The 22,641-nt window shown below is 38.1% G+C and overlaps 1 long non-coding RNA gene across 2 annotated transcripts in view; it reads left to right on the forward strand.

The window, feature by feature from the left end:
• Positions 1-9,909, forward strand: part of LOC108517517 (uncharacterized) — a 116,683-nt gene extending 106,774 nt beyond the window's left edge. For both annotated transcript variants that reach the window (XR_001882130.1, XR_001882129.1), the window contains 2 exons: positions 7,723-7,797; positions 9,372-9,909. This is a non-coding gene — a long non-coding RNA (uncharacterized LOC108517517). The remainder of the gene's footprint in view (positions 1-7,722; positions 7,798-9,371) is intronic.
• The last annotated feature ends 12,732 nt before the right edge of the window (positions 9,910-22,641 follow it).

The raw sequence follows: 22,641 nt of genomic DNA on the forward strand, positions 1-22,641 counted from the left end.
GACTTCATGTCTAAAACACCAAAAGCAACGGCAACAAAAGCCAAAATTGACAAATGGGATCTAATTAAACTAAAGAGCTTCTGCACAGCAAAAGAAACTACCATCAGAGTGAACAGGCAACCCACAGAATGGGAGAAAATTTTTACAATCTACTCGTCAGATAAAGGGCTAATATCCAGAACCTACAAAGAACTCAAACAAATTTACAAGAAAAAAACAAACAACGCCATCAAAAAGTGGGCAAAGAAATATTGCTTCTGAGAGGTGTTGTGCTGGTAAATGTTTAACCATCAGTTCTTGGAAAGAGACAGCAGCTCTGACTTTTAGCACTTGCCAGTTACTGAAGTATAAGTAATCCTACCATGGCCAACATGAAGCTACTAAGAGTGGATTGGAAATAATTTCCACTATACAGATATAATAGATATAAATAACTTCAAGAACCTAGATAATAGTAAAGTCAGTAGTTAGGAAGTGATAAGTTTTAAAGATTTTTAAAAATATGATTTACTTAGTCATAAGTTTATATAATTAAATATTTTTTAGAAAGTGAGAGATGAGATTTCACTATGTTGCACAAGACTGGCCTTGAACTCTGGGCCCAGGCAATCCTCATGTCTCAGCCTCCTGAGTATCTGGGACTACCTGGGCATCACCACACTCAGCAACTTAATTTTTAATAATAACTGTTGAACAATAGCTTGAAAAATTTCTATTTAGCAACTGACTCTGTTGAACTTATATCAAGCTGGCTGCAACACATCACAAGGGCTGAAGCATCACAAGATCTGTCCCCAGCTGTCTTCTCCAGGATCATCTTTGGCTACTTGCTCTCTCGTATCTTCTGCTCCAGACATTCTGAAGTACCACAAATAATCTAAGCTTTTCCTTAGATAATAATCAGAGCTTTTGTATACACTGTTCCTTTTGGCTGGAATTTGTTGACTAACTCCCTCTTGTCCTCCAGATCTCCATTTACAATGTTTCACTCTAAGAAGTCTTTTTTGGCACTATAAATTGGTGTGGTGACTGTTTGGAGAAGAATTAATATTGCACAATCCTGATTTTTGTCCTGATTCCTGGTGGTAATCTCTAAGTCCTTGGAAAGTTCTGCCTGATAGGAGTGTCTTTGTTTACTCGGGCCACACCTAATAGTGCAAGTTGACAGTGCGATTTACAATGAGGGCTTTGGATCACCATGGGGTGTATAGGCTTGACCTCCATAGAGGATGAAAACTAAGGTCAGGAACATGAATAGTCAACCATATCTATGTAACTGAGCCCCAATAAAAACTCTGCACATCAGGGCTCAGGAGAACTTTTCTGAGGACACTAATACTCCATATGTATGGTCACACATTGCTACTGGGAGAAGTTTGCAATGTCTGTGATTCCACTGTTGAGGGGCGGGAACAATTGGTAGCTGGCATTTGGAATTCTCCTGAACCTTGCCCCATGCACTGCTTCCCTTGGCTGATTTTCATCTGTATCCCTTTGCTATGATAAGCCATAATTATGAGTAAAACAGCTTTCTGTGAGTTTTGTGAGTACTTCTAGCAAGTTATTGACCCTGAGGTGGTCTCAGAGTCCCCCAAAATTTCAATTGGTGTCAGAAGGGAGGGTAGTTTTGGGGACTCCCAAACTTTGGGAACTCTCAAACCTTTTAAGTGCTTTCCCTCACTATGGTGCATGTACCACCCTATGAAGCATTTTCCTGCTTACCTGTCTGAGAATGGGGACTGTACCTTGTTCACTATTGCATCCCTAGAACCTAAATCATGGCAAAATGTAGTCACTCAAACATTGGTGGAATGAGTTTAACAGACAGTATTATCATATTGCTGTAATAATCACACATTTGTTCCTTAAAATTATTTTATTTTACATGAATCAGCTAAATTGAAAAAAATAATGACTGATGACCACTCAATAAAACCAATTTCATAAGCAGCCAAGAAGCACATCTTTATGAATCTCTCACTTTGATAATTTCATTTCATCTAATAATATTTAGATCATAGATGAATGCAAAATTATTTTTCAGATACGGTTTCTTCCAACTGACCTTATGATGAAAATTACATTGCAGAATATGATGTCTTGTTTTCTAGGATATACCTGGAGGATAGATTAAAGGGTTGCTCCAGGAGCTTCATAAGCCAGCTGAGTCCAGGATAGGATTAACATCAACCTGGGAAAATACACACATTCAACTAGAATACTTGGCTGAGTAGAAGCCTACTTCAAGGCTGACCAGAGATAACCAGTTTTCTTTTGTTTATTCTACATGAAAGTAAAAAGATCTGAGAACGTAAGCTGAATCTACTGCAGAGAACACAATCAAGTCCCTTTTCCCTGTAAATCAACGTATTCACCTGCAGAATGAGGATAAGAATATTCACCTTGCTTCACAAAATGTTGTGGCGATCAAAGGAGATGACAAGCATAAGAACTCTGGAAATACTAAAGCATGTACACAATTTTGCTTTTCTCTTACTGTTCACATATGAGAGACACGATGCCACCTGGACACTTGCTTAATAGTGTTTAAGACTGTTAATTAGTCTAAAGAAAACAGAAACAATGTATCATCTAAGTTTACAGGTAGCAGGTCAAAACTGGCGTAATTGCAACAACTAATTTTTATTGAGTACTCACTGGACACTGGGTCAACCACTTCACATTATATCATTTTATCCTCACAACTCCTCAGGGTACATATATTATTATCCTCAACTTATAGATGAGGAAACTGAGGCTCAAGGGTATGACATAACCTTGTCTGGGGTCACATCATCAGTAATTAGAAGAGATGAGACTCCAGCTCAACTTGTCTCTGTGAAATCCAATCTCTTACCAGTATGCAGATATACCCCTCTGTGGAAGGACTTCGAGAGGGAATTCGTGATGAGTGAGTTTTTGGTCATTGTGCAGCTATGATTAGAGATTTAGCCATAGCTCTCACCGTATTCACATGAGAGCTAGAAGGGATAAAGAGAGGTGTTGTATGAATATTTTAACGTGAAATGTAACTTCTTCTACTAACCATAACAAATACCACAACTCCCATTTCAGATTGGACCCCAAAGATGTGATAAGATTGCCCATGGGAAGCTTGCAATTTAAGTTTATTTTATAATCCATTTGAATAGAGTGATGAGATAATATTAATTCGTGACAACTTGCCCTCAAATTGTGAATTTTGGGGAACATTTCCAGTAATCATTAGGTCCAGTAATCATTAGGTCTGTGTGAATCATTAGATTCACACTTTCACCTGTGTGTTTAAGAGCTGTTTTATTAATTCCTAGAGTAGGAGGATGAAATACATGGAAGAATTGACTTTGTCTCCTTTGCCTCCTAAATTTGCAATTTTTAATGTCAGTACAGTAAGTTGAGAATGGTTGTTGGGAGTCTTCTTAGTCCCAAATCCCCTCCCTGTTAAATCTCTTGTCTTCTTTATGCTTATTTGTTCTTCATGATGAGTTCTTCTCAAATGTGAATCCTGTTTTAACTGTACTGTATATGGACTAGGCTTTGTTAGAAAGAGGTTCCTCCTCATCATCTATAATAGCTTTTTTGGTCAATAAATACTAATACTGACCCTATTTTAAGGCCACTGTACCCTGAATGCCTCTGAGCTTAATGCTACAGACACTTTCAGTGAATTTCTGATGTTCAGCATAAAAGCTTAGCTAGAGAGAAAACGGCTGTCATCTGAATGGTGGATTCACAGGTGTCTTCTCAGGTAGCAGAGCTTAACATTTTTTCAAGGCAATTGGGTGGTTATGCCCATGTTAAAATTGATCAAATTCTTCTCTTTACTGTGCTGATCTAATTGTGCACTGGGTTATTTCTTCCTAATGACCTATGGCACCAGCTAGTCCACGTTGATTAGTGTTTTGATCAGACTAGAGGTACACTTTGCAGACTTTTTCTTATACAAATGCTGTAATTCCCACTCTACTCCCACCCCTCAACCGTAGACCCTACCAATGTGTTTGAAATTTCACAACCCTGTTAATAATTTAGAAGTGTTCTATTATTCCCCCCTACTAGTAACTCATGCTCAGGGAAAAATAATTCAGAACAGATGTTCTCCATTTTGTTTTTCTGTCTACCTGACAAAAGATTTTGGCAACAGTGACATCAGAAAAAGAAATATTGGAAAAAAAAATGCTTGGGGAAGAGAAGGAACTGAACAGATGTTGTAGTCAAATCCTGACTTTCCATACAAATTGGGATCAATGTGGGGAGGCAGGAGGGGTACAAGGAAGAGGAAGACAATGCCATTGACCTCCTCTGCCTCTCATCTGTGTAAGGAGCAGGTCTGCCCTCAATGTTCCTACATTTTCTTCTTTTCTTCTATTTCCTACTCAATTTTTTTTCCCTTTCAACTATCTCATACTATCATTTGAGGCTCCACACACACCCTCCATGAAATCTCCCCCACTTTGTTATGTATTTTTGATAAAAGAGAGTCAATGGTATAAATTACCCTGCTGATTTTGTCCATTATTTGTTTTGCATGTCAATGAATGTATATCCATGTCAGGATGAATAGAAACATATGAACACCTAATGGCGTTTCTAAGGTGGGAGTTGTTTGACTAGAGCAACAAGCAGTCGTATTCTTTAAATTTAAAAAGGTTTGTCAACTAGAGATTTTTTTTTAATGCTCTGATTTGATGAGCAAGGGAATAGCTTCAGAAAAATGTATGAGAGTCATATTTATATGGTTGTGAAATTTTTTAAGCAGCAAGGATCTGAAACATACTTTTTAAAATAGCCAGATAGAAAAATCTTGGTGTGAGCAATTTACACTTGAAGTGACTGTTCTGTCTTTAGAACCCTGGGGAAAGTGAGGTGTTTAATGTATCTTCCAGACAATTACAAAGCAGTCCTTGATCAAAACCCTCTGTGAGAGGTATTGACAAACCTGTCCAACTGCAAGAATCTCCCGTAGAGAAAATGATCTATGAGATTACCTGCTGGCGGGTTCATGGGTCAGATTGTCGATATCTAGAGAAGGATCACAGAAATAAACATTTAGTGTTTGCTGTTCTGACATCTATATTTATGGTCCTGTTAAAGCAGTTGGTCAATCAAAACCAGTTAAAGCAATTATAATTTTCCCCAGCTACATGCAAGAGAAAGAAACTGAACTCTTTGTGATGAGAAGTCAATATAGCAAGATAATCCAAAATTGCTTTTTACTCATGTGGAGTGAATCTGGTACTATTATATTTTTTCCCATGCAATTGTCTGATTAGATGAATGCAGTGAAGATGCATTAATGTAATGAAGTCAAATACTCAATTACATTTTATTTTTTCTTCCCTTCCTACATTGTTTGAGACTCCCAAAGAATTTGAAACCGAATGGTCCTTTCCCTATTGAATTTGGCTCCTTTATATTTGGCAAATATTTATTCTTTTATCTATGTTTCAACTGGAGCTGCAGTGAATGGGTCCATTTTTCTCATGGTTTGACTTCTGCTGTCAAACAATATAGGTGATGTTGTTAGGCATAAAATTATTTTGGAGATGACACAAATCACTAATGTAAGACAGATTCTGTGCTGGATGTTAATGACAAACCCCTTTGAAGGGACAAGAGAAAGTATAAACGACAGCATCTGAAGGAGGCTGTGATTTCCAAAATGTTTACTCAGAGCTTGAAGGCAATCTGTAAAAACAGGTGTCAAATTGTACTAGGTTGGTGCAAAAGTAACTCAGGTTTTTGCAATAAAGATAAAGGCAAAACTGCAATTACTTTTGCACCAACCTAATAAATCTTCTGAGGGCTAAAAAGAAAGACAGATATAGTGAACCACCATCTGCTTTGGTAAACTTGATATTCAAATATTTGAATGGGAAAGAATACAGCTTCTGATTAAAAGCTCAGTTTCTAGAGTTAGGCAAAACTGCCTTTATCCAACATGCAGATTATATGACCTCAGGCAAGTTATTTTACCTCCCTAAGCCTCTGTTATCTCATGTGTAAAATGAAAATAATTATCAAAGTTGCCTGATAGAATTGTTATGAGTTTAAAATTACATAATTCATGCAAAGCTGTTGGTACAGTGTCTGAATCATAGTAAGCACCCAATAAATGTTAGCTCTTGTTATTATCAGAATGCTGACTAGTGTTCAATTCAATGAGCATTTACCTCACGCCTTTTATGTAACCAAAAAACTAGATGTCTTCAGAAATAAATAACACATGATCTCTGTTCTCAGTTCAGGAGGTTAACTCTAGTACTCACCCTTATATTAGAAGGTAGACTGAAATAAGTGTTTAAAAAAGATATTATAGAAATGCTACTAGACCTAGTATCTTCTCAACGACCCCTGCTTCCAATCTGACCAATTCTCTATGTGAAAACGGAGGGATCTTTGTACAACTTTTTAGCGTCCTCCTGTTGAACATAACATCCAAACTATGGACTATGGGGACTAGGCCCTGCCTAATCTGGTATCCAGGGTCCTCATTTGCTGTCACTCTGTCCCTCTTATGTTGCAATTTGTCTCCACCCCACTCCAGGGACTTTGTCCTGTACCTTCCCTCTGCCTGAACTGTTCCTCCTCCTTCTCTTTGCCTAGTTAATTCTCACCTTCAGGCCTCAGCTCTGATGACACTTTCTAAGGGGTACCTGCTTAACTTCCTCGCTGCCCACTGCAACTCTAAACCAATTTCTCTGTGATTTTCTCTTGAACATTCTGTAATTTTTCCTTGTGGCCCTTAAATATTTTCTTTTATCTGTGTTTTGTTTTGTTTTGTTTTTTTAACTCTATCTCCCCACTAGACATAAATTTCTTGAAGGCAGGAACCGTGACTATTTTGATTATCATTGTATGCCCAGCTCCTAGCATTAAGCTTGGCATATAGTAGCTGAGAACCAAACAATAAGCAAAGGTATTAAGTGGCAATTTTTTAAAAGGTCAAATCATGATTCTCATACAGGTATAAAATGAAAATGTGTTAACAATTTTTTTTGTCATTATTATTATTATTTTGAGACAGGGTCTCACTCTGTCATCTGGGCTGAAGTGCAATAGCACCATCTTAGCCTCAAACACCTGGGTTCAAGCAATTCTCCTGCCTCAGCCTCAGAGTAGCTGGGATCACAGGCACATGTCATGATGTCTGGCTAATTTTTAATGTTGAGATTACAAACATGAGCTGCTGCACCCAGCCTAAATCATTATTAATAAGGGAGTCAGGCAGATATTAAACCAATTGAAAGGAGAAGTAAAAGAGTAAGTATATAGAATCCATATATCGATCTGGAATATTGTAACAAATGAGCAAATTGAGAAAAAACTGACTTCTTCCACAGTGGGGAGGGAAGTCAACTGAACCTTCACCTGATAGCATTGTTTGCATATTTATAAACAAGAATTGTTTTGCATTACTGTCAGTTATCTGCAACTTACAGAGTTGTAAAATAGCTCAAAGGCAATGAAAAGCTAGAATCAGATAACTTGGAAGACGATGCTCTAAACAATACATGTTTTTCTACTACAGCACACATTTTTCCCTACAACAAATAGACATTCTGGAGGCACACAGCATTTCATTTGGAGGGGATGGTGAGAGAGTTTAGAAGTCATGATAAAGGAGGAACAGTTGAGCTAAACCTTGAAATGTTGGTAAGGTTTCAATAATGGCAAAGCACTAGAGATTTTTGTCCTTCTGATAGCAATGAATTTTTGCAGGCAAGAATATAGTCTGTGAGACAAGATAAGAAGCCATTGCAACAGCCCAGGGGAGAAACTTCTAGAAAAGACAAGGTAACATCCATTGGGGAAGGAAAGGCCCTGAGTACTGTTTCTGGTGCCAGCATTTCTTGTGTGACTTTGGAAGAGTTTACAGATCTCTCCAGGCCTAATCTTCTTTTATCATAGGAATGTTAATTTAGCACCCAGCAACAGGGTTACAATGGTGAAGGAAAAACAAGCATGGAACTTAGATTCTAATGTATCTGGGTAACAAGGAAATGTTGACATCCTAAAGGAGCTCCCAAGCTCTAATCAGAGCGTGTAGTTGTAGATGCACTTTCTAACATCATGTTGAAATGAGAACAATTGTCCACCATCTGTGATGGAGATTATTTAGTACATAAATAGTATAGGAAAGAGATTCCTTATCACATTCCTTATCATAATCAAATAAATGAAATATTTTTGATTGTCTTCTAGTACAGGGGCCAGAAAACTTTGTCTGTAAAGGGCCAGATGTTAAATATTTCCAGCTTTGCTGGCTATACTATCTCCATTGCAATCACTTACCCCAGCTGTTGTAGCTTGAAAGTGGCCAGAGACAATATGTAAACAGGATATGCCCATGTTCCGATAAAACTTTATTTTTAAAAAACAGGCAGTGGGCCAGATATGTCCCAAAAGACCATGTTTTTCTGAACTCCATTTTAAAAGGTGGATGGTTGGGTGCAAAGAAGATCATTAGAATTGTGAATGATCCTTAGAGATACTAGTCTTTAGAGAGTAGAGATCATTTTATTTATCTTTGTTCTAAACAATGACTTACACATAAATTATCAGTACATTGTAAAAGAAAAAAAAAACTTTTTTTTAAAGGATTCATCCTTCTCTGAACTTTCAGAGCAATTTGTCTGTCTTACAGAATCAATCACATCTTACCTGGTTTTAGAGTCACCCCTGCAAATATCTTTATTCCCTACTATGATCTAAACTCCTGGAAGGAAGATATCATGCTATTTTCAGTGTTTCCCTTTGCTCCCTGAGAGGTGCTTTAAAAGTGTTTCTTGAATGAGTGAATGATTTCTTCTGTATTTTTGTTGTTTATCAATTTTATTTCTAATCTTTCATGGCCTCAATAAAATGCAAGGGCTTCCCCCTTGAGCATGATTAGCAATATCTCAGCAATTTCCCTAGGAATGAGACCTCTCTCAGAGCAGGATGCTTGCCTGTGATCATAACTGTCTGTTCCTCACCATTCTTTTTACTTTGTGGGGCTAGTCTTGAATAACTGATGATTTGCTTCTTAGGAAATGTCCTTTTAGTGACTGACCATGACCCATTTAACATAATTCAATATAGTGTTCCCATATTTCCCCCCTGGGCTGTCCTTTTCACGTGTCTGAGAGCTTATTCTTTATGTAAGAAAGGAACAGTGCTTTGTTGTGGATCATTTTATATACCAGACAATGAACTGTCAATGGAAATAGATGTCAGTTGCATTCAAATTTCTAGTTTATTTGTTTTTATTTTTTTTAAAATTGTCCTTAAGTGTTCCTTGCCTTGTGAGAACACCAAGGCCTTATTTCCCTGCCTACTAATAGCTTTTTCATGAAGTGAATTTTTTTATTTTTCCTTTTCTTTTTTAGCTTTTAAGTAGTACCAGATGTTGAAAGAACTTTCTCTGATTGGTGTCCAGAAAAAACAAAAAGCATGTATCACTTCAAGCCTGACCTGCAGAAGGAGAAAATGGACTCTACAAAGGCTGCCAGAATTAAACACACTACAGATGGTATAAAATGAACATTTTAGAGTTGTGTGTTTTTACCCCTGTGCTTTCATTGTTCTGTTTCACACTTGATTACAATATTAACTTTTGTTAAGAAAAGGTAAAGTAAAAAACAGAAAAGTCACAAGAAAAAGATTTTATCTTAGATATGTCTTGGTTTATATGATCTTAGGCCACAGTTTACCAAAGGGAGCTCCATGTTCACTCTGTGGGACGTTGAGGGATGTTTTGAAAGGGGAAGGGGGATTTGTGATCAAATGCTATAGTTTGAATGTATGTGTCCCTCCAAAATCCGTAAGTTGGAAGTGAAATTCCAAGGTGATGGTAGAAGGTGAGGCCTTCTGATAGAAGGTGATTAGATCATGACAGCTCTCCTCTCCCAAATAAAATTAATATCCTTTAAAAAGCACTGGAGGGAACTAATTAGGCCTTTTTCCCTTCTGCCTTCTGTCATCTGAGTTAACTGTCATGGAGGTAACTCTTTCTGCCATGTGAGGATACAGTAACAAGAAGCCACCTTGAAAGCACAGAGCACCCCCACCAGCCACCGAATCTGCTGATGACTTGACCTTCAACTTCCCAGCCTCCAGAGCTCTAAGGAATAAATTTTCTTTTTATAAATTTCCTTGTCTCAGGTGCTTTTTTATAGCAGCGCAAATGGACTGAGCCACTAAGTACATGTTAGATCTGATGGAATAAACAAGTTAAGCAAGAGACTAACCAGTACCAGGAACCTCCAAAGAAGTATATATAGTTTTGGCTTTTCTCATAACCTGCACAGAATACTTCTATTGTAGAATATTTTATAAAATGATTGCCCTTGGCATACACTTGAGAAAGTGCCTTGTGCTAGAAAAAATAAATTTGCTTAAAAAAAGTAAGCCCATGATTTTTAGTGTCATTAACTCTATAGTATTAACCTTAACATGTATGTGTGTTAACAATGTTGATACACATTAACATAGTATACAAGATAGCCTGTCCTTATCTCCTGTCTCCAAAGAGTATGCAGTCTGGTTCGAAAGTATGGCACACACACCTAAAAAGTTATTTAATGTGACAGTGCCAAACCAGTGGTCAAGAAAACAATCACTATACAACTTTTTAAAAACTATATGTGGTGGTGCCATGGAGATTCTCTGAAGGTACCACAGGGGCACCTCTAAGGCAGGAATAGCTAAGGAGAAAGTCAACCAGGAAGGGCTTAAGTTCCTATCCTTGACTTAGAAACTAAGACGTCACTTGAAGAAAAAAATCCCTGTAAAATGCTCAAATGATTAACAGATACTTTTCCACTCAATAAACGAACTGATATTGCTGCTGTCTCTGTTTGGTTTCCACGGCTGAGCAGACTGCTCCTTCTTGCCCTTGGAAGAGGCAGAAACAGGAAAATAGGTAGTCAAGCAAGATAAGAGGAAGTGGGAAGAGGTGGAAAGAGAGTATGAGAGAAGGTAGAGAAAGCTACATAAGAAGCAAGTGGGGGAAAACAAAATGAAGAAGGAAAAAAGGATGAGAGTGAAAGAGAAAAGTTCCCAGAGCCGCAGGTGGAGGAAGCATTTTGGGGATTTTCCTGAGTGCAAGGCTCTAGGTGGTGCAGGGTGGGAAAAAAGAGAAGAGAGAAAGGGGGACCCAAGAAACATGGATGGGATTATGGAGTAGTATTGTTCATATGTTTAAGATGAAAAATAAAACTCCCTTTTTAAATGCTATTTAGGACTATGCTTTGCTTGAATGTGATTCCATGTAGATATTGGATCATGTAGGCTCAGAACTCATAACAGTTACACAGATAAATGTGCCATTTGCATTAGGCTTTTTGAAATACTGCAAATAGCTTGAGGACCCCACTATTAACTTTGAGCCTTCTGAGGTGTTCAAGGGTGCCAGGGTGGAAACTCATTCCTTTGATGATGTTGACAAAACCGTGAAGGACTTTTAAAAGTCTAATTAGGAAGTCCAATGAGATTAACTGCTTTATTATTTGTACCGAACTTGATAAACAATCTGAAATGGTTTCCGTTTTCATACTTAGAATCTCCTGATGCCAAGCCTTGTATCTTGTTTCTAGTTGCTATAGAAATAGTGCAAGGAATCGACTGATTTGTTCAAAAGAATTTATTTCTTTCTGACACCATTGCCTTTAAAAGCAACATTCAGATTATTTATAAAAATTGGGTCATTGCACTGTATGGTAATTATAAATGCTATATTTTAATTGAAGGCTATGAATAAGACACTTCTGATTTTATCTTGGTTAGATTTGATGGGTCCTTTGAGGTTCTTTTATATCTGGATGTCTAACATAATTCTCAAGTGTCTTTTTTCCTTCTTTTCTTTCTCCTTCTTTCCCTTCCTTCCATCCTCCCTCCCTCCCACCCTTTCTTTCTTCCTTCCTTCCTCTTTCTCTCTTTCTCCTTCCTTCCTTCCTTCCTTCCTTCCTTCCTTCCTTCCTTCCTTCCTTCCTTCCTTCCTTCCTTCCTTCCTTCCTTCCTTCCTCCCTTCCTTCCTTTTTTCCTTCCTTCCTTCCATCTGTTTCTATTAGTACTTTTTCCTGGCAATTCCTTTCTTAAACACTTATAGTTAACTTCAACCAAAGAAGGAACCCTTTATTTCCATCCATGCTGCTTTCTGGAACCACTCATCTTGCTGCTAACAACCATTTCATTTTGAGTGTCTTAAGAGATGCAAATTAATGGAGAAAAAATTCACTGCCTTCCGGAATCATCTCCTGTCTCGAATTTATGGCCCTCGGGAGGCCCAGGGCATGATTCTGAGGTAATTTTCTCTACATACTGTGACAAGAATGAACTTTTGAGAACCAAAAGTGCTTGTTTCTTGCCATACTCAGGTGAGGGGGTCAGAATGCCATTATCTCTCTCCTGACCTCAAACAGAATTTGTGCTCTCCCCTGTAATTAGAAGTATTCAAGGGGAGTGTTGGGTAACTCAGGTGCAGATGGCCCAGATCTTACTATCACAGATGAAATGATGATGCCTTTTAAAGAGACTGTGAAGATATGCTGCTTCAAATTTCCTTTTTGTTGCTTGGTTTTGTCTTTCTGTCATTCATAAGCCACTTTATCAACTTAATACATGAAATTCTGAGGCCAAGTCTGTTGAAAGTATTGCTTTCCACAGAAGACTGTATATCGTAGTTTCAGCTGCACAATTTTTTTTTTTTTTGCTACATTTTTGCATATGGCATTCTCTGCAGGCACATATTTGACTTCTTAATATAAGGGGCCAAGGATTTGAGAAGAATTTATTTTGAAGAAATCCTACAATACTTCCTTTTCCCCAGAGCCCACAAGCTGAAATTATAGGAATTATGGGGGCCAAAAGATAATTTAACCATCTATTTTTGTGGAGACGTCTGATGAGTAGAAGGAACACTTAGACATCTTTTCCCAGCTTCTCCTCTTTCTTTCCTCAACAAGAAGGTTTAGAAATAGCAATTAAGAGTCTTGCTGTTTTCTCAGTTCTGCTGCTGCCAAACTTAGCACTACCTGTATTGCTTGGCCTGAACAAAAACCAGTCCCTTCCTCATTTTTCTTCAGTTCGCCAGTTATTTGCTTACAAATGGCTCATTTAGCTGTTCTTCATTTATAGGAAAGCTTTCTGGGACCTCATCAAACCCCTCCTCTCTCACTTTTAAATCTCCCCCCAGGTTCCTTTCTCAACTACTTTTAAAAATTCTTTTCCCTCAGAGTGACTCTGAACCCACCACTTTTCTTTTCAAAAATGATGTCACACACATTTCCATATCCAAATTGTTGTGATTTCAAGATATTGTATATAGGAGCATAAACAAGATGGGAGGAGCTTTAGAGAAATAACTCTCTGTGGTGTGTATGTATTTGTTTACCATGCAACTACACAAAGTGGAAAGAAGTCCAGAGAGCTTGCCAAGAACTTTCCAAAATCTTCATTCAAAGCCCTGGACTGGAACACAAATTGAGAATTGCACTTAACACACACACACACACACACACACACACACACACGCACACAGTGAATAATGCTGCCATGAACACCAGAGCACAGGCATCTCTTTGGCATAAAAAATATATATATCCCAGAACAGTAACTTAAAGCAGTAGCAGCCATTTATCTTGCTCTGAAGATTGACTGGCTCTGCCAGGTAGTTCTTGCTCAGGGTCTTTCACAAAGTTGCAGTCAGATGGTGATTGAGGCTGGTGTCATTTTGAAGGTTTCTCACTTATATATCTGGATCTGGGCTGGGAATGTTCAGGAAGCTGGGAGCCAGAACTCCTGGGGTTCCTGGGACATCTTTTTCTCAATGGGGTCTCTTTATGTTGTCCTTCTACATAGCCACCTCGCAATAGCCATACTTCTTACATAGTTGGTGAACACTATCAGAAGGAGTGCCAAAGAGAAACCTGAAGACATGGCATGGTTTCTTGCCACAAAAGGTACCCAGTATAACCTCCATAACATTCTCCTTGAGACCGTCACAATGGCTGACCCAGTTTCATACAGAGAGTACCAAAGCATTTGCAACATGCTTTAAAACATCCAGAGCCACACAGACTACTGCTGACTCTATTTGTCTTGGGGTTCCACAGTCATCTTAACACTTGATGGTTTAGAGAAATGTCTTCTTTCTCCTATCCTTTTAAAGTCTTTTTCTTCTTCCATCTTCATCTGGGACACCTAGCATTATTCTTACAATGGTCTCAGATTAAGGATGGCAGACAAGAAAAGAACGCACTCAAAGGTTTATGTGTATTAATATAGAGACTGGTATAGGGACTAGGATAAAGAAATAGTTCTTTATCATAAAAAAGTCAAGGAAAAAATATAATGTCATTTAACAGTTGCATTTATTTCAGAAGATAACAAGGAGTAGTGGGAACTGGGGAAAACTGTTTAAAACAGGTATCTGTTGTTCAGCTGTAGCCAGTTGTTATCATGAGGGATGTAGGCCCCATTGTGCCAGATCTGCTTATTTTTTAAAGAAAAGTCAGGAATCTGTGTTTTTATATAAAACATCCTGATTGTTAAATACTGGTTACTGGATCAAAGAACATCACTTGGGCCAAGCAAAATGTGTCATTGGCCATATTCAAGCTTCCAGATGTCAGCTTGCAACCCCTGCCTTGCATTTCAGAGGAAGGGCGAAGAAAAGTTGATTTCAGGCTACTTCTGATTTCTTATGTATCAAAATTCCTAAGGCAAGAAAACATGAAAAAAGCTGTCTATAGGGGAATGAAAAAATGAGAATCTACAGGGAAAAAAATATAAATTAATATTTCAGAAAAGTATCCTGCCCCATGGTGTATACCAGGAGTCAGCAAACTATGGTTCACTGGCCAAATCTAGCCCACTTCCCTGTTTTGTAAATAAAGTATTATTGAAATGGAGCCACACACATTTGTTTCTGTGTTGTACGGTTTCTCTCATGTTACGATGGTGGAGTTAGTAGTTGCAACAGACTGCAGCTTGCAAAAGACTAAAATGTTATTATGTGACTCTTAAAAAAATGTCCAATTTCGGATGTATATCATCCTACACAGTGTCATTGGAGGTAGGAATCATAGAAACTTAAAACTAAAAGCTCTTAAATCCATTTGCTAACTTTCAGACTACAATAAGGATATTTCATTCTAAGAAAAGGTTGTGATTTGGCTGGATTGCTGGTAGCAACTGGGTGTTCCTGCTGAGCTGGGCCTATAATTAGCAGGTGTACTCAACCTTGGCTGCTTTCTCTGTGACATGATAGTTAAAGCTCATAATTCAGCAGATTTATTCTAGTCAAGAAGAAGAATAAAATACACTGAAGGCTATGCTTTCCATTCCCTTCCGTAGTGTCTTTATTTAATAATCAATGACATGTGTCACTTTAGAGCATAATTCTTCCCTGTCAAGACCCGAAAGCTTAGAATGAGGCTATCATTTGCAAGTCTCCAGATGTGTTTAAACAGACTCTTTAAATGGTTTCTAAGAAAAAAGTCAGTTGCGGTTTTAAGAAAATAATATTAATCTTCCTTACACATTTTTTATAAAAACAAATAGTTTGCCTCTGCCTTATGTGGTAGAAACAGTCATTGACCAATAGGTGCTGCTCTTCTCCAGAAGTGTACAATTCATTAAGAAGTTAATAAACTGGTAAGGTCTACAAGCATCTGAATGATTCAACCTAAAGCATCATTATTGCTATAGTTTCACTTGGAGGCTATGTTTCACCAACTACACACAAAAAAAGAAATAAAATAAAATGACCAGAGGACTTCCGGTTCAGGACCAAGATGGAATGCCATAGACACATTTCTTATTCTTCCTGCTAACTACAGCTAAAAACTCTCCACTACATTATATAGAGGGAAAACACAAGGAGATGTCAAAAGGTAGAGAAAACCTTGGGGCCCAAAGAATGACACAGTCGTGTCAATGAAGGTGATCTGCAGAATTTAGATGTCCACTTTCACCTGGAGTAATGGGCAGGATCCCCCTTCACCTGCCAGTGTAGTGTCAAATGAGGCTTGTGAAAACAGAAGGCTTAAATAACATCTAGAGTTTTGTAAAATAATACTGAAATACTCAGCATACAATCAGAAATCAGTTATCATATCAAGAACCAGGAAAATCTAAACTCAAATGAGAAAAGACAATTAACATATGTCAACACCAAGATAATACATATGTAAAAATCATCCAACAAATATTTTATAGCAACTGTCCCAAAAAGTGATTCTATAAGCAATTGCCATTACAATGAAAAAAGTAAAATTAGAAAGTTACAGCAAAATTAAAAAAAAAAAAAAGATGACATAAAGAAGAGCCAAATGGACATGTTAGAACTGAAAAATCCAATAACCAAAATTAAAAACTCAATGGATCGTCTCAATAGAGTAATGGAGCAGACAGAGGAAAAAAATCAGTTATGTTGAATATAGAGCAACAGAAATGACCAAGTCTGAATAACAGAGCCAACACAAACTAACAAAAAAACTGAACAAATTCTGAGGGACCTGTGGGATTAAAACAGAAGAGCTCACATTCATGTCATTGGAATACCAGGAGAGGAAGAGGGTGGTGATTAAAAAAAAAAAAAGTAGACCAAAATTTGGCAAAAGTAATAAACAATAAATAAAAAGCCAAGTGAATCCCAAACAGGTTAAACTCGAACATCCATACAAAGACACATTATACTCAAACTTCAGAAAAATAAAGGAAAAAGATCTTGAAATCAGCAAGAGGGAGAAGCCACCTTATCTATAGGATTAAAACAATTCAAATACAATGAATTTCTCGTCAGAAACTATTTAACAGAAAGGGCAGAAAGATGTGATACATTTTTCAAGTCATGGAACAAAAGAACTGTCAATGCTAAATTCTATATTCAGCAAAATTATTTTTCAGGAATAAAGGGGAAGTAAAGACCCTCTCAGATGAACAAACACTAAGAGAATTTGTCACCAGTAGACCATTCGTAAAGGAAGTTCCTAAACTGAAAGGAAGTGATTAAAGAAAGAATCTTGGAATATCAAGAAGAAATAACAACAGGAAGAACAAAAATATGGGTAAATAAAATACATTATTCTCTTCTTGACTTTTAGATTATAATTGATGATTAAAGCAAAAGATATAAGTGTGGTGTGATTCCCAACATATATAGAGTAAATATATAAGGTAACTATATTATAAACAGGGGTTTATGAAGACTTTCATTAAAGGACTTTAATAGAGGTGAGGTTTGTACCCTTCATTCAAACTTGTCTGTATCTTGATAGTAGTGGTTGTTACATAAATTACACATATGATAAACTGTCTTAGAACTACATGCACACATTTTACCTATGTCAGTTTCCTGATTTTGATATTGAACTATAGTTATATAAGATGTTATAGATGAAATGTTCATGTCCCTCCCAAATTCATATGCTGAAACTTAATTCCTCAATGTGATGATATGAAGAGGTGGGGCCTTTGGGGGATGATTAGGTCTGACAGTGGGTCTCTTTTGAATAGGATTAGTGCCTTTATTTAAAAAAAAAACAGAACAAAACAAAACCCACAGAGCTCCTTTGCAATTCTTCCATGTAAGGTTACAGGGAGAAAACAGTAATTGACGATCCAGGAAGCAGACCTTCACCAGACAACAAATCTTCTGGCACCTTGATTTTGGAATTCCCAGTCTCTTGAATCATGAGAAATAAACATCTGTTGTTTATTAGCTACCCAGTTTATGGTAGTTTGTTATATCAGCCTGAATGGACAAAGGTATAAACTATAACCACTGGAAGAAACTGGGTGAGGTGTTATCAGGACCTCACTACATTATCGTTGTAACTTTCTGGAAATCTATAATTATTTTAAAAACTGTTTCCAATGATGGAAAAGTTCTGGAGATAGATAATGGTGATGATTGCACAACACTGTGAGTGTACTTAATGTCACTGAGTTGTGTATTTAAAATGGTTAAAATGATAACTTCTATGTAATGTATATTTTTCTACATTTTAAAACATGACTCTAGGAAGACTGTCTTTTCCTGATATTATCAAATTAAATCTCTTAGAAAATATGAAAGTGATCCTGGCCAAAGACAACAAATGCTATGAAACTGCTGATCATGGAAGATTGGTTTACCTGCCCTGTACATTTCATTCTTTCAGCATTTAACATTTTAAATGGATTCATTTTTTAGATTAAAAAAATCAAAAAATAAACATTCCCATTCACCTCTCTTCTCCCCCTTAAAGATGTTTGGTACCATCTGGTGATAAGGTAAAAGATTGCGTTTCCAGAGGGATTACTATAGGCTGCTTAAAGTAGTAAGTTAGCAGAGAGGTTTTTAACTTGCAGTGACAAATGGCTCTGGGCTATGATCAAGTTCTACAAATAGATTAAGTCTTTTTTCTTCTTAGGAATAAAACCGGCCTGTCAAGTCCTAAAATAGATTGCTAATCACCTGGCCTATTTTCTCACCGTTTTATTTTTTATTTTCTCTTAGCCAGAACTCAGTAATTCTTACCTAATTAAGAAATTAAGTGTAAAATTCTTTAATAGGAGCTATTTCCATATAAATTATCTCCTTTAATAATGTTTATAGTTTCTTATATCAAAAAGTACAACTGCAGAAGGAAATAAAATATCTAAGCAAATCCAGTCCCAAGGAAATGTCAACTGCCACAGGCAACTCAAAGCTCTTTCTTAAATCTTGTCCACCCCAGATTTTCCAGTAAATAAAAGCTTTTAATTTAAGATTAAATTTGATGTTGTTTGGACTTTCACAGTTAATATTACTGAGTCTGTAAAAGAGCATGGTTGGAAAAATCTAATCAACCCATTGCAAGAGAGCCTATACTTTCAAGTCTTCTAAGACTGCAGCAGAAACATCAGCCTCTTCCAGAGGCCTCATGTTTTAGTGGCACATTTCCCTAAGCCCTTTCAGAAAAGAGAAGTTTTTCTGCCATTTCATTTTGTTCACTTAATTCATTTCCCTGTGAAGGCAAAGTCTTCACAATTTTCCAGGCAAAATGTCTGTGAGAACCAGCAGGGCATTTTATACCGCCTATGATGGAAAAAACACCACCAGCAATAATTGTTCTTTTCTTTTATTTACACGCCTTCTTGTTCCAGAATGGATTTAAAGCAGTTGCAGTACTAATAGGAGCTGTTCACCATGTGTCAGGGGCTACACTGGGCATTTTTACGTGGAGGTTAAGAGCACAGGTTCTGAAGCTAAACAGACCTACTTCAAATGCCCATTCCGCCACTTAGTATTTCTGTAACCTCATGCAGGTTATTCTGTCTTTCTTGGCCTCTCCAATTGTAAAATGGGGAAAATTATAGTTCTTATCTTATAAAGGTGAGGTTTAACTGAGATGCTGTAGATACTTTCACATAAGCCCTTACAGGTAGAAAGCACTCGGTAAAGGCACTTCTAATTAATACTAACAAAATAATAGTGTTATTCAATAGAACACAGGCTTAGAGAGAGTAGGCAATTTTCCCTTAATAGCCAGGGTTTGAATCTATGTTTCTCTGCCCTCACAGTCCATGATTCTTTCCTCACTGCTATGATTCAATCTCTGTTATTCATTTTATTATTGACAGTAATGTTCATAACAGTCATGTTATTGGAGGTTAAAAAGCAAACCCTAATATGGGTTTATTAGCTCTCACAACAGCTTTCTCTTCCAGGAATTTCCTGTCTCTACTAATTTTTCTTCTGTCTTTGGCAAAGTGAAGGCTTTGATGGCTGGATCACAAAATTTCCTGAACTATGATTGGTTGTGCTGAGGAGGAAACAGCAGCAGGATTGTGGGGTGGGGTGGGGAGCATCGGGGGACACCCAGAGCCTCAGATGCCTGGGCCAACTGCCCATGCTCAGTTCCTTCTCAGACTTTGTTAGCCCAGAGGCGGCAGAACTGGGCCCTCCACGTGTCCATTTGACTGGAATGCTGCTGCACTGAATTGGAGCTCATTAGATACACAACAGACATGACTGTAAATTGCTGGTGCCACTCAAGTTGTTTTATTACATGGTATTGCTCAACAAGGACGCCACAAAAGACATGACTGCTGCCATTGAAACATATTTAACCCTGCAATAGTTACTCATGCTCATCTTCCTGTCCCGACCACCTTTTCTAATTGTGACTGGCTTGTTTATCTAGACCTTGTATATGTCATGTTTCACTTTTTCCTTTATTGAGTTGGATCAGGCAAGATTTATTTCTTCTCCCTCATTCTCTCCCACTCCCTCTTCCTCTTCCTATTCTTCTTCTTCTCCACTTTCTCCTCCTCCTTCATTGTTACTATTATTTATTATTATCATCATTATTATTATTGCTAACAGGTTTCCTCATGCCTCTCTAAGCTCATCATTTCTCCTTGGAAGCTATTCTGAATATTTCCTAAAGCTTCCTTTAAAATAATTTTCCATTTAATAATTATGGTTGAAAACCCATGCCTGCAACTCTTCCTGTCTGGAGCAGATTATTCAATTTCTTTTTTTTTTTTTAATGACACCTGTTGCCTGACAAAAATGTATTTCTCCAACTAGTGTATGATTTCCCCCACACTAGTCTCAGTCTACCTGATTGAAAACTCCCATTTCAGTTGTATGGCTTTGGCTGCTTTGTAAATTACAGAGCTGGCTTCATGAGACACCACTGCAGCCAGGAATTCATTTCCAACCAATATTTTTGGTGTGACCACATGTGGCTCTGTTCACTGAAACCTGCAAGAACGGGAATGTGGACGGACATTTTAAAATCTCACTATGCTTTCATCTCTCTTGATGGGCTATCCCTTTGCTGACATGGACCATTATTTTCCCCTCACTCACTCAGCCTCTCTGCTTTGCTTTCTACAACCCTACACATTTCTCATCATCTTGTTGTGAGTTCTGACACATCCCAAGTAAGTTATTTATTTTGACAGGTGTGTGTGTAATACACCTAATGTGGGATGAACCTAGGAGTCAGAAAACCGGTTATTTCAGTCCTGGGAAACAACTTCATTATCTTGTGAAATGTACTTTCAGCACTCAATCCTAGCAAGTAATGAATGATATTGTGTAACACGTTTGCGGCAATTACCTTTGGAAATGAAGACTCCCTTTGGTGCTATTGATAGAATGCAAGGTGAGACCCTTTTTCTTATAGAAGCCGGGGCTTCGGTGCGAGTCCAGCAATCAGGCAATGTAAGCATAGAACATCTATGAGACTGAACTGGAGAAAATGACCTGTCCACCCTTCTGCCCTGCAAACCTCCAACCCCCATGCACTTCAGGCTCAGCCTAGCTCCAGGCTCAGAGACCAATCCTGATTCTAGTCGAGAGAATTTGAGGATCCTTAGACCAGGTGCCCCGTTACCTTACATCAAGTCAGTTTTATTTGGTTCCATTGTGACCATAAACCCCGATTAACATAATTGGACCACCCATGTATCCATGGTAATGAGATCTTTGCCTCCTTTCTGATGCGTGTTCAATTGAACACCATTTAGTTTTGGGGCACCCAGTTTCCAAACACTGGCTTTTCTCATAGGCACATGCGTTACTTTTTTTCGGAAGACCCCTGAGGCAAACTGGCCTCCTCTTCTACTCTGTGGCCCTAAATGTGGCTCAACCCTCAGCAGGTGTGCATGTCAACCCCTCAGCCACCTACTCCTCTGTTCCACCCTCTTGGGGTTCCCAGCAAGTTGACTTAAACCCCAGCTACTCTCACCAGCTCCCAGGTCTTGTTGGCATACTGATTATTGCAGGTGCTCCCTGCACCCCTTCCTGGGTTCTCCATCTCTCGGGCCCAATCTCCCCTGCACCCTTCTCCACACTCCTGCAGCATCACACACAACTTTCAAATGAGGCAGCATCACCCATCCCTTACTTAATGGGATAAATTTCTTAGACATTTCTGACTGTAGGGAAGTTAGCACATAGTAAATTCCATCCTGTGGAGGGGAGAAGCGCTCAGTTTTCTCAAAAGGGCAACTTCCTTTTCCCTTCTTTAGTTTTCTTTATTTAAGCAAGATGGGAATGGGTGCTGCTAGAATGGCCAGAACCCCCCCCCACACACACACATACACATATATACACACACACACACACACACAGCCAAGAATTATCCTGACCCCACATATCAACAGTGCTGAAGTTGAGACACCTTGCTTAGGCCCCAGCCCTCTCCATTTCTGTGGCCTGCCAGCCACCATGTAAGCCCTGCATTAACCAGTTATATGGTTCATACTGTGGATCCTTTACCAGTTGTCTGAGGGTAAGTATCATAAAATCGCTGTCCTTTGATAACCATGTTTCAATGTGAACCACAACCAACCCAATCCATAACCCATACATGTAATCCTCTAGTGGACTTCCTCCTCTGAAGCCATGACTTTTCTATCTCCTCTGCATTTTTATATCTTGAAAGTTGTCTTAGACTAGGTTAAACCAGAATTCATTGATGAATAGAGTAGACATCTATTGCCATGATTGCAAGTTTCTGAAACGTTTTTCCTGGAATTGTTCCCTATACACAAAGGTGGACTCCCACTGGCTATACACATCCTTTGGGCATAGTTGGAAGACACCTGAACCAGTTTTGGCCTCTCAGATTTTGAACCTTGATAGAGGAACAAAGGGAGTGGAGGTCTTGAGGG

This window comes from Rhinopithecus bieti, unplaced genomic scaffold (genome assembly GCF_001698545.2).
Source record: "Rhinopithecus bieti isolate Rb0 unplaced genomic scaffold, ASM169854v2 scaffold_39703, whole genome shotgun sequence".
Taxonomy (NCBI): Eukaryota; Metazoa; Chordata; class Mammalia; order Primates; family Cercopithecidae; genus Rhinopithecus; species Rhinopithecus bieti.